A 17,114-nucleotide genomic window follows, 5' to 3' on the forward strand; every position below is an offset into this window, starting at 1 on the left:
AATGCTGTTGAATTATTTTTTGTAGCACTGGTCACTCTGGCTAAACCAACACTCCAGAGATCTTTTAAAAGAAGCCCTTACTGAAGATCTCTTCTGAAAGAACTTATTTCGAAAGAGCGCATCCACACACAAAATAAGCTGATCAGAAGAGTGATCTGCTCTTTCATTAGAGAGCGTCCATACAGCCACTGATCTTTCAAGAGAATGAGCCAGGGATAGAAAAATCAGGTCCCATGAGGACTGCTCTTTTGAAAAAAAGGGCTTTTGGAGCATCTACACATGTTTTCTTTCAAAAGGAGCTTTAGAAACAGGAAAGAAAGAGCGATTTTGAAAGGAGCATCACATTCTTTCAATTTACTTCCAAAAAATGCTTTTTGTGTGTAAACTCTCTGCAGGATCTTTCAAAGAGCCCCTTTCTTTTGAAAAATCTTTCAAAAGAACTTGCTAGTGTAGATTCAGCCTCTGTGTCTTGCTTACTGCATCTTCCTCAGCCTTTCCAATTCAAAATACAGGCAAAGACGTCCAGGCCCACTAACCAGGCTCCAGGACCTGGCAATGCAAAGGGGCCCATGGCTCATGGCTGCCGCTGCTGCTGCTGCAGCAGTGGCAGCAGCCAAAGACCTGGGCCCTTTATAGCACCACCAGAGCACCACACTGGGTGCTCCACACAGCTCTGAGGGCCAGGAGAGGGCACACCATTATCAGTGTCTGCTTCCGTCCCCACCCCTTCCACCCAAGGCCCCACCCCTTCTGGGAGTGCAGAGCCATCTTCCCTGATACCTTTCCTGGGGGTCTGGCTGTTGGCCCCACTGTACATGTCCATACAATGTACAGTATCATTACAGCCCTACTGTATCTACTGCAGAATCACTCTCCTCATCTTCAAGACTATATCTCCAGACACATTTCTGATCTCATATTTTCCTGTACTCCCTTGGTCTTTTCACTCTACTAATTTCAGCCTTCTGTCAGTCCCTCGCAGGCATGGAGAAAGTGGAAGCTGTGCTTCTGCTGAAACCAAACCCACTATGCTGATTGTTCTACCCATTTGCTCTCACTTTATCAGTTCCCACAATCATTTTAAAATACTGTTTAAAACGCCCCTCTATGATTCATATAGGGAGTAAAATATAGGTCAGCCCCAGACGCTGTTGCTTACTGATCCTGCCCATTCCTTATCTTCTTTTGCCAGCTCCACACATTTACCTCCTTAATATACTGCTTCTATGATTTTCACTTCTGTCTTGTGATACAGTTTCACTTCCCAACTGTTATAAAACTAAAGTGTATCATGTCATCTGCAGTTTTATGAATGTAACACGAAGTTCCTACAATGAGGGTGGCAATCCATGGCAAACTCATGCTCCCTGTAACATCTACAGGTCTCCCAACACACTCACCACACATCCCACCCCTGCAAAATGATACTGAGAATTATAGCTTAACCATGTAGTGATGCCATAGTCAAAATGTTCTGTCTCTGCAGGCTTCATTCCCATGTGATGACTAAATCATGTGCCATTTTATAGTTTCCTTCTTCTAGGAATCAAACTTCTGATGACTTATGTAGATAGATACATGAAGCCCATCGATGCACACTTGGCATAATATATGAAATGCTTACTATAAAATATTACATTATTCTAAAAGGTAATACTTTCAAATGCTCAATAAAGTGATCAATGACTCTTTGAAGCCACATAAGCAAGCTAAATGCATATCCCTTGCTAGTAAAGAAAGTGTAATTTTATTTTTTTCTTCGAATTTTTAAAGATATGCAGTTGATTGACTTCCTTAACTTTATCAAGAGATCAAAAGTCCAACAATAAATCTAAAATACAACCCTGAGATATCAGCAGGTACTGTTTAACTTAGTCACATAAAACTAAAAGAACAGCTACATTCTAGTGTTGCTGATTCAAAGACTTGAATTTACATTCTTAGTTATAAAGAAGATCTATGATCTTTAGTGGTAAATAATGAGGACCTTACATTACAGTAATTGTACTGCATATTTGTTGTAAATACCCAGGATGGCCTATTTGTACAGCAATGTGGTTGTTTTTAATTACCACGATAACATATTTTTCTTCTCACAATACTGAGTCACTACTGTTCATCTTATTTTCATTATACACTATTTTTTTACTGTTCTGGGGTTATTAAAGGTGCATTTTTATTCATTATAAAAGCTGCAGGATTCCAGTGATCCCATTCATTTTATTCTGAATCAATGCCAGTACCATACTACCAGAAAAGCTAAATCCTGGAGTCCTTTTCTCAGTTAAACTCTCTTTGATTTTGCTGAGATACTTGAGTAAAAACTGAGTAGGGACCTCAACAAGACATAGATTACACAAGTATCAAGTTTAAATTTTAGTTTCTGATTCCTGGAGCTCTGTTCCAAAGCTCACAGACTTGAAGGGGAATATTTTTCATTGACTTCATTGGGTTATGACTCAGGCCCTACATATTCAAGTGTTTGGTCAGTGTTGTTGTCCACCTATTGAGTTTGGAGTAGCTCTTTTCCCCTTTTCTCCCACCTCTCTATGGCTTTGCCTCAGCAAAGCATGTATATGTGTGCGTGTAAGTACAGTGAAGTCACGTGAAGTAAACCATGTATAAATACCTGGAGCATGGAGTTCAACCCATGGTTACACACATTCAAGCCCTGTAACTTCTCTCCACTTCCTTGTGTTCATATCATTCATGGATAGCCCCAAAACAATTTAAGACTCATTAGGCATAACATGAGCACAACTGGCACTTCCTTGTGGCCATGTCCACTCATTAGCTCCACTCATGTCTGCCACCCTCTTCCTGGTACCATGATTTCTCTCCCCTCAGGGTACAGGGTGCTCCTGCTTTATGACTCAGCCTTCTGGCTTCTCCTTCCAGTGTACCACAGTGCCTCTGGACCAGCCATCCTGTTATCATCTCCAGTGCTTCTTTACCACTTTCCTGTGACTATTAGGGGAACCCAGACCCACCTTCTACACCGAGTCCAGCCCAGAGACCCTATAACTTCATCTAAAATCAGCACAGTGCTGTGTCTCTGGGCTTCTTCCTATCTACCCCTCTCAGGTTTCCTTTCCCCACAATCCTCAAGGGCTGACCCTTCTTCTAAGACTCGAACTCCAGCACTTATTATTCCTCCTGGTATTTTCATGTCCCCTCTTCTCTTCTCTCAGAAAGTGATTGTAGACTCTCTTCCGGCAGTCTAATTCTGTTCCAAACTACCTGGCTTTATAATCCAATCTACTCTCCCTCATCTGAGCTTCTTGTTCATTTAAGCCTGGCTCCCTCTCCAGTTAAAGATAGGTATACTAATTGCCCCCTCGGACCAACTTTAACACATTCAAGACCTGTGAGGTAGACACCCCATCACAGATAGGGACAAAAACATTAAATCAGCCTGCCCATTTTCTTGCCAAAGCTGGATTGCACATTTACTGGGGTCTTATCGGTCTAATTTTAAGTCTGAGCCATTGAGACTTCTAGCACTTTCCTTGACAACTGTATGTTTACTACAACTGTTGAAGCGTGTGTGCATAGTATAGCCTTGTATAATGACTTACGAATTACAACTCAGCTATCCCATCCTCCTGCCTGGCAAAAACATGTCAAGAATCACCAATCAAACTCTGTCAGTAAGGATTTTTTTCTATTGTTTTCAAAGTTATCTTGCATAAAGGGAAGCTTTCTCTCCATGGTTGCATAAGAAACCTCTCAAGATAAGAAATTAACAGACATTTGAAAGAAACTGAAAATCTTATAGTAAAATGAAGATCTAAGAGTTAACATATTAAGTGATGAACTCAGTGAATAACTGAGCTGTCCCCTGCTCACATTCACAGAGTTAAATTTCCTACCAAGTTTGGGATCAGAAGGAAATCTTCCTCCAGCACAAATTTGCACAGATATTTCTGATGCAGGAGTTATCTGTTGATATCAGTTGCAAACCTCCAATAGGACCAATTTTCCAGAAATCGCAAGGATTGGATATCAACAGACTTTAGTGCTTCCTGGCTCCTTCTTACATTTCCAAGTATCTAAATAGTTAATAGGAGCTCTGTTCCCCAAGCCAGGCAATTTTTAGCCTTTGCTAACACTACAGTTTGGCTTGCACTTTCCTGCTGACAGTGAAATTAAGTTCTCTGGAGCAAGAGTGAACAGACCCTTGGCTCTTTTTAGATTGCCCTAATTTAAAAAAAAATGTGGGTATCTAGTCACAGTCAAAACTGCCTGATGCTAAGGAAAAATCCTTCGGAGCCAGGAGAGCAGAGAGAGCACTTGCTCTGGATTTAAAGCAAGGCAAAATTAAAGATGCAATGAGCTTCAGGAGGCCAGATTTTCTTGTCTATAGTTCGAGGGGTTTTGCATTTCTTAAATTTCTGTTATCACACAAAATGTTCACCACATGCTCTTAAACTGATACTTTGGACTCTGTTTGTTCCCAGTGCTGCTACACATGAGATACTGGCAGAGGAAGGAAGAACATAATATGAAAAAACTGTTTTCCCAGCCCGACTAAGAGCTTTTTAATTGTAAGTGGACACTCATACACAATTTTACTTTTACAATTCTTCATCCCATTCTTGCTCAGAATTATTACTTTCTTCCCAGTTTTCCTCTTAAAGGCTCAGCTTAAGACCCATTTTCCAAGTGGAGCTGTCCAACAGATACGCGTTTCTGAGAAACCTCATCCCAAAGATTCTGCCTTGGAACAAATTTGGGAACACACCAAAACACCCTGGAAAAAGACCTGTGATGAAACACGGGAAAAGAGGACAAGGCATCGCATAGAATGGATGACAGCAGAAACTCTGAGGAAAGTGAAGGAACAAAAGGACAGAAGAACAGTGGTCAACAACAGCAAAACAAGAGCAACCAAAGGCATAAGCTCAGAGGCTGTATTCAGAAGCCAACAAAGAAGTTTAAAAGGCTGTAAAATGGGACAAGAAGAACTTGGTGAAAAACCTTGCACAACATATGGAATAAGCTTCTGGACAGAGAAACTTGAAAGCTGTATGACATCACATGGAAGCTAGCTGGGTCACAGCATACAGTGGATCAGCCAGTATAAGATAAGGAGGGGTGTGTGCTAATAAACCTAAGGGAGCAGCTCAGTATATGGAACAAATACTTTGAAGAGTTACTGAACTGCCCTGTTCACATGGAACCTCCTCAGTTACCACCTGCAAATATACCACTGCAACTTAACAGCAGCAGACCTATAAAAGAAGAAACCAGAAAACTCATTGCCTATCTGAAAAGTGGAAAAGCACCTGATCCAGACAATATCCCCACAGAAACAATCAAGCAGATAGAATAGTAACAGAGAGTAAGCCGTGCTAGTCTATACACTATCAAAACAAAAAGCAATCAAGTAGCACTTTAAAGACTAGCAAAATAGGTTATTAGGTGAGCTTTCGTGGGACAGATCCACTTCTTCAGACCATATCCAGACCAGAACAGACTCAATATTTAAGACACAGAGAACCAAAAACAGTAAGCAAGGAGGACAAATCAGAAAAAAGATAATCAAGGTGAGCAAATCAGAGAGTAGAGGGGTGGGGGGGAAGATCAAGAATTAGGTTGAGTTAAGTATGCAGATGAGCCCCTATAGTAACTCAGAAAGTTCACATCCCGATTTAAACCATGTGTTAATGTTCCAAATTTGAATATAAATGTCATTTCGTCCGCTTCCCTTTCTACAAAGGAGCGATAATCTCTTTTCAGTAACACACATACCCTGAGGTCATTGACAGAATGGCCCATTCCATTAAAATGTTGACTAACTGGTTTGTGGATCTGGAGTGTTTTAATGTCTGTTTTGTGCCCGTTGACCCTTTGTCTAAGGAAGTTAGAAGCCTGTCCAATATACAAAGCATCTGGGCATTGTTGACACATGATGGCATATATGATGTTAGTAGAGGAGCATGAGAAAGTGCCCGTGATTCTGTGAGTAACCTGGTTAGGTCCAGTGATGGTATTTCCAGAGAAGGTATGTGGACAAAGCTGGCAGTGGGCTTTGGTGCAGGGAAAGTTTCCAGGACTGGTGTCCCTGGGGTATAAACTGTGGCTGTTAGTAAGGATCCTCATGAGGTTGGGAGGTTGTCTGTAGGAGAGAACAGGCATATCACCAAGGGCCTTCTGGAGTGTAGCATCCTGATTAAGAATAGGTTGTAGGTCTTTAATAATTCGTTGCAGTGGTCTGAGTTGGGGGCTGTAAGTGATAACCAGTGGTGTTCTGTTCTTGGCTTTTTGGGGCTGATCTTGGAGTAGCTGGTCTCTGGGTATTCGTCTGGCCCTGTTGATTTGTTTTTTTACTTCTCCTGGTGGGTAATTCAGGTTTATGAATATTTGGTAAAGTTCTTGCAGTTTTTGGTCTCTGTCAGTTGGATCAGAGCAAATGCGATTATACCTAAGAGCTTGACTGTAAACAATGGATCTAGTCACGTGTGCAGGATGGAAACTAGAAGGGTGTAGATAAGTATAGCGATCAGCAGGTTTTCGGTACAGTGTGGTACTGATCAGGCCATCCTTGATTAGTACTGTAGTGTCCAGGAAATGTATCTCTTGCATGTTGTAAACGAGGCATAAGTTGATGGTGGGGTGTAGATTGTTAAAGTCTCTGTGGAATTATTCTAGAGCCTCTGTACCATGGGTCCAAATCATAAAGATGTCATCAAAGTATCTTAAGTAAAGGAGTGGTAATAGGGGACGAGAGCTGAGGAATCGTTGTTCCAGGTCAGCCATAAATATATTAGCATATTGTGGGGCCATGCGGGTGCCCATAACACTTCCACTAATCTGGAGGTATAAATTCATAATATAATATAAATGTTCATAAACCTGAATTACCCACCAGGAGAAGTAAAAAAAACAAATCAACAGGGCCAGACGCATACCCAGAAACCAGCTACTCCAAGATCAGGCCAAAAAAGCCAAGAACAGAACACCACTGGTCATCACTTACAGCCCCCAATTCAGACTACTGCAACGAATTATTAAAGACCTACAACCTATTCTTAATCAGGATGCTACGCTCCAGAAGGCCCTGGGTGATATGCCTGTTCTCTCCTACAGACAACCTCCCAACCTCATGAGGATCCTTACTAACAGCCACAGTCTATACCCCAGGAACACCAGTCCTGGAACCTTTCCCTGCAACAAAGCCCGCTGCCAGCTTTGTCCACATATCTTCTCTGGAAATACCATCACTGGACCTAACCAGGTTACTCACAGAATCACGGGCACTTTCTCATGCTCCTCTACTAACATCATATATGCCATCATGTGTCAACAATGCCCAGATGCTTTGTATATTGGACAGACTTCTAACTCCCTTAGACAAAGGGTCAACGGGCACAAAACAGACATTAAAACACTCCAGATCCACAAACCAGTTAGTCAACATTTTAATGGAATGGGCCATTCTGTCAATGACCTCAGGGTATGTGTGTTACTGAAAAGAGATTATCGCTCCTTTGTAGAAAGGGAAGCGGACGAATTGACATTTATATTCAAATTCGGAACATTAGCACATGGTTTAAATCGGGATGTAAACTTTCTGAGTCACTATAGGGGCTTGTCTGCATACTTAATCTAATTCTTGATCTTCCCCCCACCCCTCCACTCTCTGATTTGCTCACCTTGATTATCTTTTTCTGATCTGTCCTCCTTGCTTACTGTTTTTGGTTGTCTGTGTCTTAAATATTGAGTCTGTTCTGGTCTGGATATGGTCTGAAGAAGTGGATCTGTCCCACGAAAGCTCACCTAATAAACTATTTTGCTAGTCCTTAAAGTGTTACTTGACTGCTTTTTGTTTTAATCAAGCAGGTAGTGAGACATCAGTCAATATGATATATAATCTATTTGGAGAAATTTGGGACACTGAGAAGAACCCACAAGACTGGACAGACACATGGCTACCCTACCAAGCTTCCAAAGAAAGGCAATCTGAAGGAATGCAAGAACTGGAGGGGCATCATATTACTGTCTATTCCAGTAAAAGTGTTCAATAGGATTCTCTTGGAAAGAAAGAAGACAGAAATTGAAAGACAGCTCGGGAAAGAACAGGCGGCTTCCCAAGTGAGAGATCTTGTACTGACCAAATAGCAACTCTCAGAGAATAGTTGCTTCAGTGGAACTCCCCCAGTACATAATCTGCACAGACTTTGAAAAAGCCTTTGTCAGGTTTGATAAAGACACTTTGTGGAAACTGCTGCAACATTGTGTCACCCCATTCAAATTATTAACCTGATCCATTCAACATATGAACCCTCAACATACCACGTTGTTCACAATGATGTCTTGACAGAATTCTACAGCATACTCTGAGGAGTACAACAAGGGTGCCTATTGTCATTTTTCCTCCTCTTGATCACAATGGATTGAATTATGAGCAGAACAACAGATGGACATCAATGGGACATTCAGTGAACCCTTGTCAAATAGCCAGAAGACATTGATTTTGTTGACGATGTCACCCTCCTTTCACGCAAACATGAGTGCATGGAAGAAAAAGTCAAAACACTAGGCAAAACTTCCTCAATGACTGGACTGAGCATTAACCAGGGAAAGACCAAGACAACAAGGATCAATCAGGACAACAACACCATCATCATACTGGGATGGGTTGACCTGTAAGATGTGGAGCAGTTCACTTACTTAGGGAGTATTATGGGCAGAGATGGAGGAACGGACAAGGATATCAGTGCCAGAATAGGGAAAGCAACAGCTGCATTAAAAAATCTTTGTCCCATATGGAGTTCCCAAATAATATCTGTGAAGATGAAACTACAGGTCTTGAACACAAATGTGAAGAGTGTGCTCTTGTATGCAGCAAGGCCTGATGTACTGACAGTTTTCACATCATATGCTACAGACATTCACAAACAGATGTCTGAGGTACACCCTTCGCATCAAATGGCAAGACTTTGTCACAGATGAGAAGCTTGGCATTCAATCAAGAGAAGAAAGTGAGGATGGCTAAGACACACTCTCAGAAAACCATCATCCAGCATATTCCATCAAGCTCTCAAATGGAACCTGAAAGGAAAACACAAAAGTGGAAGACCTCAGACAATGTGAAGATCTACTGAGATTGCAGGACATCTGGGGTACATCTGGAGTAATCTAGAAGTTTTGTCCTGAGACAGATTGAAGTGGAGGACACTTGTAAATTGCCCATGCTTCATTTGAAGTACAAGGGTTTAAGTCATGTAAGTCATTTCTCCTGTGAGCTGATTATCCCTTGGTAACCCAAGTACCTTCATCTTCCATTGATGTGAACAGTAATTCAACACATTCAGAATCTCAAAGGATTGTCTACTAGGTTTTCATACATTTTCTCAGGATGATTAGATTGTGTCAGCTTCATTACCTGGGCAAAGTGGGCTTTCATTCTGTTCTCTCCAGTGCCTGGCCACATCCCCTGTGCTCTCAAGTAAACAGAGTAGAATCACAGGTATTCAGTTTACACCACCTATGGATGCTCCCTACATCGGGGAACCCTAGTTGCACTGTTAAATCAGTTCTCTATCTTCTCTGCATTACTGGCATCTTCTGTTCATCAGTTGCCTGGTTCTGAACTCACTGTACGTCAAAATTAATAGACTAATATCCCATTCCTGTTACCATTGCATGGGATTTTAGTTTTGAAAACAGGTTTGAAAACAGAGCAAGAGAAACAGGAAAGAACGAAATAAAACTGACCAAGTATGTCTGAGATTCCAATATCAGTGTACTGTAAATGGAAACAATAAAACTCTGGGCTCATTCTGCCAATTCTGCACTGAGATGTTGTAGCCAGACAAAGTCTCCCCCTTACAAGCCAGCTTGCTCGCTGCCCCCCTCCCCCCGAGGAGCACACAGGGCACGGAAATGGCTGCTGACAGCACAGTCTTTGATGCCCTCATTGAGGCCCAGATGTGCTAGCTTATCGTGACCTTGAGAAGCAGAAAGTACAGATAGAAGGCTAACAGGCCAAACTGTCAACGAGGGGGGGGGACCCTCAGGAAATCACCCCAGATGGCATTGATGGATATGATGCACACACACAACCACCCCAGAAGGGGAAGTGCCCCGCCCACACAAACAGAATGTCCTGTACTCCTAAATTGCTTATCTCCTGTCTTACAAGTGCAAATAAAGTAAGAAATGTCCTTGTAACAAACTGGCGTCACAAAAGACAGACCAGTACAATCTGGCACCCTAGATAAGAAAGAGAATACGTAACCCAAAAGGGGTATAAAAGGTGGGCCCAGAAGAACTCTAACTTTGAGTGCATTCCACCAACTACCTGCTGGCCGGGTCAGGTGATTGCCTTCCAAGGTCCACAACTGGGGACGCCCAACCTCGTATTCTTCTTTCCGCGGAATTGAGTGACCAATCCAGCTTGGCTACGCTGGTATCGAGAGACGCAGAGAGGGTAAGATACACCCTTGCTAGGTCTCTGACTTTTTTGTGCACAGCTAAAGAATTAGAGCTCTGTAACTAGATGTCGTTGTGTCAAGATATCGTGTTAGATGGTAACAGATATCTTTGTATTGGATTGTAACGTAACTTGTTAGCACCTGTACTTTGCTAGCATATAGGAAGTAAACAATAGCCTTTTGTAACCACACGCTTATAACTGTAGCTTAATAAACTTGTAACTAGTTAATCTCTGAGCCTGACTGCTGTTAACCCTTTTGTCACTGCAACACAGCCGGCACAACAAAAAGAACTTTAACCATTTGATTACTACGGCCTGGCCATGGGTGAGAGTGCTAGGAGCTGCCTGCTCTAACAGTAAAAAACTGGGTTGCTTAGGACCCATGGGAGTACCTCACCGCACATTACCTGGCCACTGGCTAACAGATGTTAGTGAAATATTTTGTATTATAAATAGCTGATTTATCAGGAAGGGTTCACAATGTAACTATTAAAAGAACAGCATGGAATTCTGTTTTTTCACAATCGTATGTGATAACCATCAATCTTTCATTAACAAGAAGGAAGAATGCTATTCTTGCCAAATTAGAGATTTTTACACACACAATTCATATTTGTACACCTTATCGCTTTTCCATATGCAGTTCCATTATCATCTTCAGAGTACATGATGGGGTACTGTGAAGCTGTGGCAAAGGTTCAGTAACTGATGCTATTTGACATAATTAGTTCTGATTAAAAGATCATTTGAACAGCAGTGGTAAAAAATAAACAGAAAACCAGGTGCTTCTCTCTTTCCCTCCATAGCTGTGTCTACACGTGCACGCTACTTCGAAGTAGCGGCACTAACTTCGAAATAGCACCCATCGCGGCTACACGCATCGGGCGCTATTTCGAAGTTAACTTCAACGTTAGGCGGCGAGACGTCGAAGTCCCTAACCTCATGAGGGGATCGGAATAGCGCCCTACTTCGACGTTGAACGTCAAAGTAGGGACCGTGTAGACGATCTGCGTCCCGCAACGTCGAAATTGCCGGGTCCTCCATGGCAGCCATCAGCTGGGGGGTTGAGAGATGCTCTCTCTCCAGCCCCTGCGGGGCTCTATGGTCACTGTGTGCAGCAGCCCTTAGCCCAGGGCTTCTGGCTGCTGCTGCGGCAGCTGGGGATCCATGCTGCAGGCACAGGGTCTGCAACCAGTTGTCGGCTCTGTGTATCTTGTGTTGTTTAGTACAACTGTGTCTGGGATGGGCCCTTTAAGGGAGCGGCTTGCTGTTCAGTCCGCCCTGTGACCCTGTCTGCAGCTGTGCCTGGCACCCTTATTTCGATGTGTGCTACTTTGGCGTGTAGACGTTCCCTCACAGCGCCTATTTCGATGTGGTGCCGCGCAACGTCAAAGTTGAACATCGACGTTGCCAGCCCTGGAGGACGTGTAGACGTTATTCTTCGAAATAGCCTATTTCGATGTTGCTACATCGAAATAAGCTATTTCGATGTAGGCTTCACGTGTAGACGTAGCCCATAGCTCCAGTAATTGTTCCTAGTGTAAGTGTATGGAAATTAGCTCAGCTGATAACTGTGTATAATAGAAGCTCAACAAGACAGTGATTCCAGCAGAGGGGAAAAAAACAATGATTTCAATGGTTCAGAATTTAATTCCTATTTTGTACATACAACTTCAGTCTCTATTATTGTTTTGAGAGTTCTGCTTCTGTTGAGTCTTTCAACAGTCTTTTATTGGGTCATGGGGTGAAATCCCAGATCCACCAAAGTCATTATGAGTTTTGCCAATGACTCCAGTAAGTTCAGAATTTCACCCATGATTCACATTCTTTCTTCCCATTTTAGCTATACAGCTGTGCCATGTATTAAGTCTTAAGTTGGTCTTTTCATTACATATACACATACCAGTTTTATGAACATTAGCTTTCCCCTTTTAAAATACAGTGAACAGAAAATGATGTAGGTAGGTTTGCCTCTTTTCCCTCTTTGTGAGCTGCTTTTCAGAATAGCACAAATTGAATTTTTCATTTTCTTTTCCTCAATAGAATTAAATAATCCTGGGGAATATAACTCACATTCCAGCTTCATCGGCTTCTTTTCACTTTTTAGTTCATTATTTATAACTCCCAAAAGTGTCTTTTGGGAACTCATTCCTTCCTTCCCCCTTTTGTTATTTCAGTTCCAGTATCTCCCTCTGCATGTTTCTCTTTAACTTTCTCTCAATATATTGGTATCTCAGTAATTGCACAGTAACAGAACAGTTCTGAATACATACTGCTATTATCCATGTCAAACGTTCTCACATGTGTATAGATCTTCTCTCGCGTGGCTTTCTGCCCGCTTCCCCCACACACACACACATAAACGCTAAAGTAGCAGAGGCAGCAGAGCTGTTACTTTATATAACTGGAAAGAAGCCTATGTTTTACAGTGGAAAATTCAGAAGTGTGAAAGCTTAATATGGACAAATATTCAGAAGCTTGGGGTGAAATCCTGAATCCACTGAAGTATTGGCAAAACGCCTATGAACTTCACCCCAGGTTCTCACACAAAACTTACCCAGGGCTTCTAAGACCCTCACAATCTTCTGAGACAAACTCCTACTGCCTTCCACACAGTAACTTTCTCACCAGGCTTCTCATGTCCCTTAAAAGTGACTGCTCTGTTATTTTAAGTAACTTCATCAAGGCCATTTTCATCAGCAGTTATCTGCAAGACACAGGCAGGAGGTCTTCCAACCTCCACACCCCACGCTGGTGACTGCTAAGAAGATCTAGAAATATGGGACACAGTTAGTAATTGAAATTTGTACATTGGCTGATCTGCACATGATCACATCACAAAAAAAACAAAAAAAACATAATTACAACTACTGCCACTATCTACCTTCTTGGCAAAGAATCAAATTTATTTGGAGACTAAATTTCGCCCTAGTAGTTACAGTTTGAGGCTGATGGCTCATTGTAGTTAACCTATACTGACTCATGTTGTACTATTCCTGGTCAGTGATTAATAAATAGAGAGCTGATTTTCAATATCTGTCTCTTTCAACCTTAAAAATTAAGAGATTTTACAAATATTTTTAAAGAAAAAGCTTTCGGAGGAAAATTTCAGTGCACAAAACCTCATCTTTAATATATTGCCGTAAAATGAAATCCCACCATCTCAGATAGTGTAATACTACACATGAATTTACTGATGGAATACTGAAGATATAAGGACAGATTACAGTGTACCAAAAAGAAGAAAAAATCATTTGAAATAGACATTATTGTCTTTGGTGCAATGTCACAAATATAGTTATGACACTTAAAACTTTTATTTTAAAATAATTAAGTCAAATAAGAATTATGAATCCAGTTATTTACTTTTCTTTTAATGATAGGAACGAATTAAAAGTGAATATAACTTTTCTGAGATACTTTTCTTTATGAATATACAAGTAGAACCAAGTGGCTGCCAAGTATTTCACATAAGTTTTTGGTCTCAGAGGCTATACAGGTCAGCCGCGGGTACTTCGAAGTTCCTTCCCTACTGCAAAGTCCCTTTACTTCTCAAAATTTTGAGGAGGGACTGAGAAGTAGCACAGGCACTTTGAAGTACCCATGGCTGATTCATGGCCACATGCAAGCCGGCACTTCCAAGTTTGACACTTAGAAGTTGCTGTGGGGAAGATTTAGCCTAATGAAGTGCTGCATATGCACCGCAGCACTTCATTAGTAATCTCCCAACACTCTAATTAACCATACCCGCTTCTAGTTGGGGCTAGTCTAGGCACAGCCCCTAAGTCTTGCATCCAATACCCATGCTAATGACACGTGGCTTTTTCACAGCAGCACCTCTCTAGCTCATTTGCGTTCCCTATGGCCCAGAGATCCTTCCCAACAGTACTACTACTCAGCCATTTATTCCCCATTTTGTACTATCCTTTCTTTTTTTTCTCCTATGTGTAGTACTTTGCACTAGGGTTTATCAAATATTCTTTTGCTGATTTCAGATAAATTTTCTAATTTTGTTTGTAGTTATACCAGTTGCACAGTGAACTATTAATAACTGTTCTTTGGGTATGGTCTTTCTTACAGTTGTGTACCCCCACCTGCCAGCTTATAGTAATTTTAGGTTGACCATATTTCTCTAGTTTGCTTAAGAAAGTCTCATGTGGGTGCCAAAAGTCTCATCAAACTCCAGGTATATCATGTCTACTATTTCTCCCATATCCACTAAACCAGTTACCATATCAAAATGAAAACTAGATTGGCTTGGCATAATTAGTTCTTGTTAATTTGCCTGCTTAATCATTTGAATGTCTTCCTGAGTATTAAGGTTAAATCTGTAAAATCCTGCCTTCTAATTTTTGAAGTTAGGTGTGATGTATGCCCTTCTCTGGTCCTTTGGACCTCCCCCATGTTCCATAAATTATTAAATATGACTAGTAATGGCTCAGAGATTCTTCTGACCACTTCATGAAATCCTTTAAAGTGAATGTAAAGAAATCTAAATATTCCAGAAAATATTCTTCTCTATTCTAACTTTAGATCTTTATCCCTTGATAACATTAATTGTGTTAAGCATCTGGTCACAGTTAAAATTTTTCATAAAGACTGAAACAAAGAAGGCATCAAACATCTGAACAGTGTCTGTATCATCCTTTATTTGCTCTCCTTTCTTGTTAAGCAATTAGACTACATTTTCATTTGTATTTCTCTAACTTCTAATGTATTTACAGAACATCTTATTGCCTTCATGTCTCTTGCTGTGTATAACTCATTTTCTTCCTAAGCCTTTCTCATTTTGTCTCTTATAGTCATCCTTAGCCATTTGTCCTGGGTTCTCTTTCTTGTAAAGCTTCCTTTTGATTTTCAAGTCATTAAAGGCTTCCTGATGCTGCCACGTTGGTCCCTTAATATTCTTTCTTTCTTTGCTCTGCTTCAAAGTAGCTTATTGTTTTACCTTTAAAATTCTCAGTTATAGAAGCTGCCAAATTTCCTGAATTACCTTTTCCTTTTAATACACTTCCCATAGGGTTATACCTCTGCATTCTGCAGTCTGCATTCCTTCCTTCCTTCCTTCCTTCCTCGTTGTCTTTATTTTGTTGCTCTCACTTCTTCCTTTCCTTAGGATCATGAGTGTAATCTTCCCTCATACCTACACTGCAGCTGTTATGTGAGCTGGAGTTCACATAAAGTGTGCCCAGAACAATTTAGTTTAAAAGCCATCTAAGATGGCTGTGTGGAACTTGCCACAGCACCTGGATGACTGACAAACTGAAGGACTAAAATATGGCATTCTGAGCAATGTATTTGTCCAAAATGGAACCTCATTTACCTTGGAAGAATTCAATGAATTTGCACAAAAAAAGGGAGTTTGACCACCACACCTCTTTCCAGCATGCCACAGAGTAGTAGTAAGTTGAAATCAGAAACTCTTAAACAAGGCTTATTTCTTTTGTTCCAACCACTTGAAACCATTTTTGGCACACAGGAATATCCCATGAGTGGGATGCTAAGACAGTCCAGTGCAGGCACAGATGGGACACAGGAACAAAATACTGTTACCAGTGAAGGTAGACCTGTGATATCCATAAGGCTGGAGACACTGCCAAGAGGAGATGGTCAGCAATCAGAGAAAGAAGTATAGGACAAGTCAGCCAAGAGCTTAGCAGCTCCGGAGACAGGCATTCCTGTGAGTTTCCAAGCATTAAGAAACCATAGGAATGGACTAAAGACATTGTGAGAGGAGCAGTAGAACTCAGTGTGGCAATCTATTCCCCTGTACTCTTCCCTTTTATAAGACTATATTAATTTTTTACAAAGCAGACTGTGTAAAATATCATTCAAAAATCATGATTTGCTGACTGTTACTGTTCTATCAAAATATGCTATTTTCTGGGACATGTTTCAACATCTCCTGAAGGGCATTCTCAAACAAGTTCTCAACAAGGTTAGCAAATGCCTCAGACAGGTGACACTGGGATCAAAGGGACCACCACCTGAGTGAGAGTCCCATGTTGCCTTGGGACTGTCATTGTTGGGACATCTGGCTAATGTGTTACCCTGGGTGTTAAGAGGGAAGTAGCTCAGCCACATAGGTAAAGCAATCCAAATGAATTATTATAAAAAGCACTTGTTCAAATTAATCTGGGTTGAGTATCTTCCTCTGCTAATGAAACACATATGAAATGTGTTCTCTGTTTTCACATGGGGAGGTTCAGCCAAATCAAGAGGCTTACAGCAACAGAAACCGATCTTGTTTTGTTGGTCACTCAATAATGAGTAGGACATCTTCATGTCATCCTCCTTTTTATGATTCTGTTGATGGCTGATCAGCCCAATTCTTCAGCCACAGACATTATCACAGAAGAGGAAGGTGTTAGTAGCTGTTGCAGGGGCACGGAGAAGTTTTTGACACTCATTTCTTCTTCTCTGCTTGTCCTCATCTGCACTGTGGCAGGACCTCTCAAATTGTACCATCCCGTCTGGATTGCCATTCTCTACTGGGTATTGTCTTGGGCAAGGTTCTCCCAAATGTTGAGACTGATGCTGCATTTTTCATGTTTGCCTGCACAAAATGCCTTTATATCGCTTCTGCTGGCCCCTAGCACTCCTCAGTCCTTCCTCCAATTTGGAAACAGAACCTATTTTGGAAGGTGATGATCAGACATCTGAACCACGT

This window comes from Carettochelys insculpta, chromosome 1 (genome assembly GCF_033958435.1).
Source record: "Carettochelys insculpta isolate YL-2023 chromosome 1, ASM3395843v1, whole genome shotgun sequence".
NCBI classification, from domain to species: Eukaryota; Metazoa; Chordata; order Testudines; family Carettochelyidae; genus Carettochelys; species Carettochelys insculpta.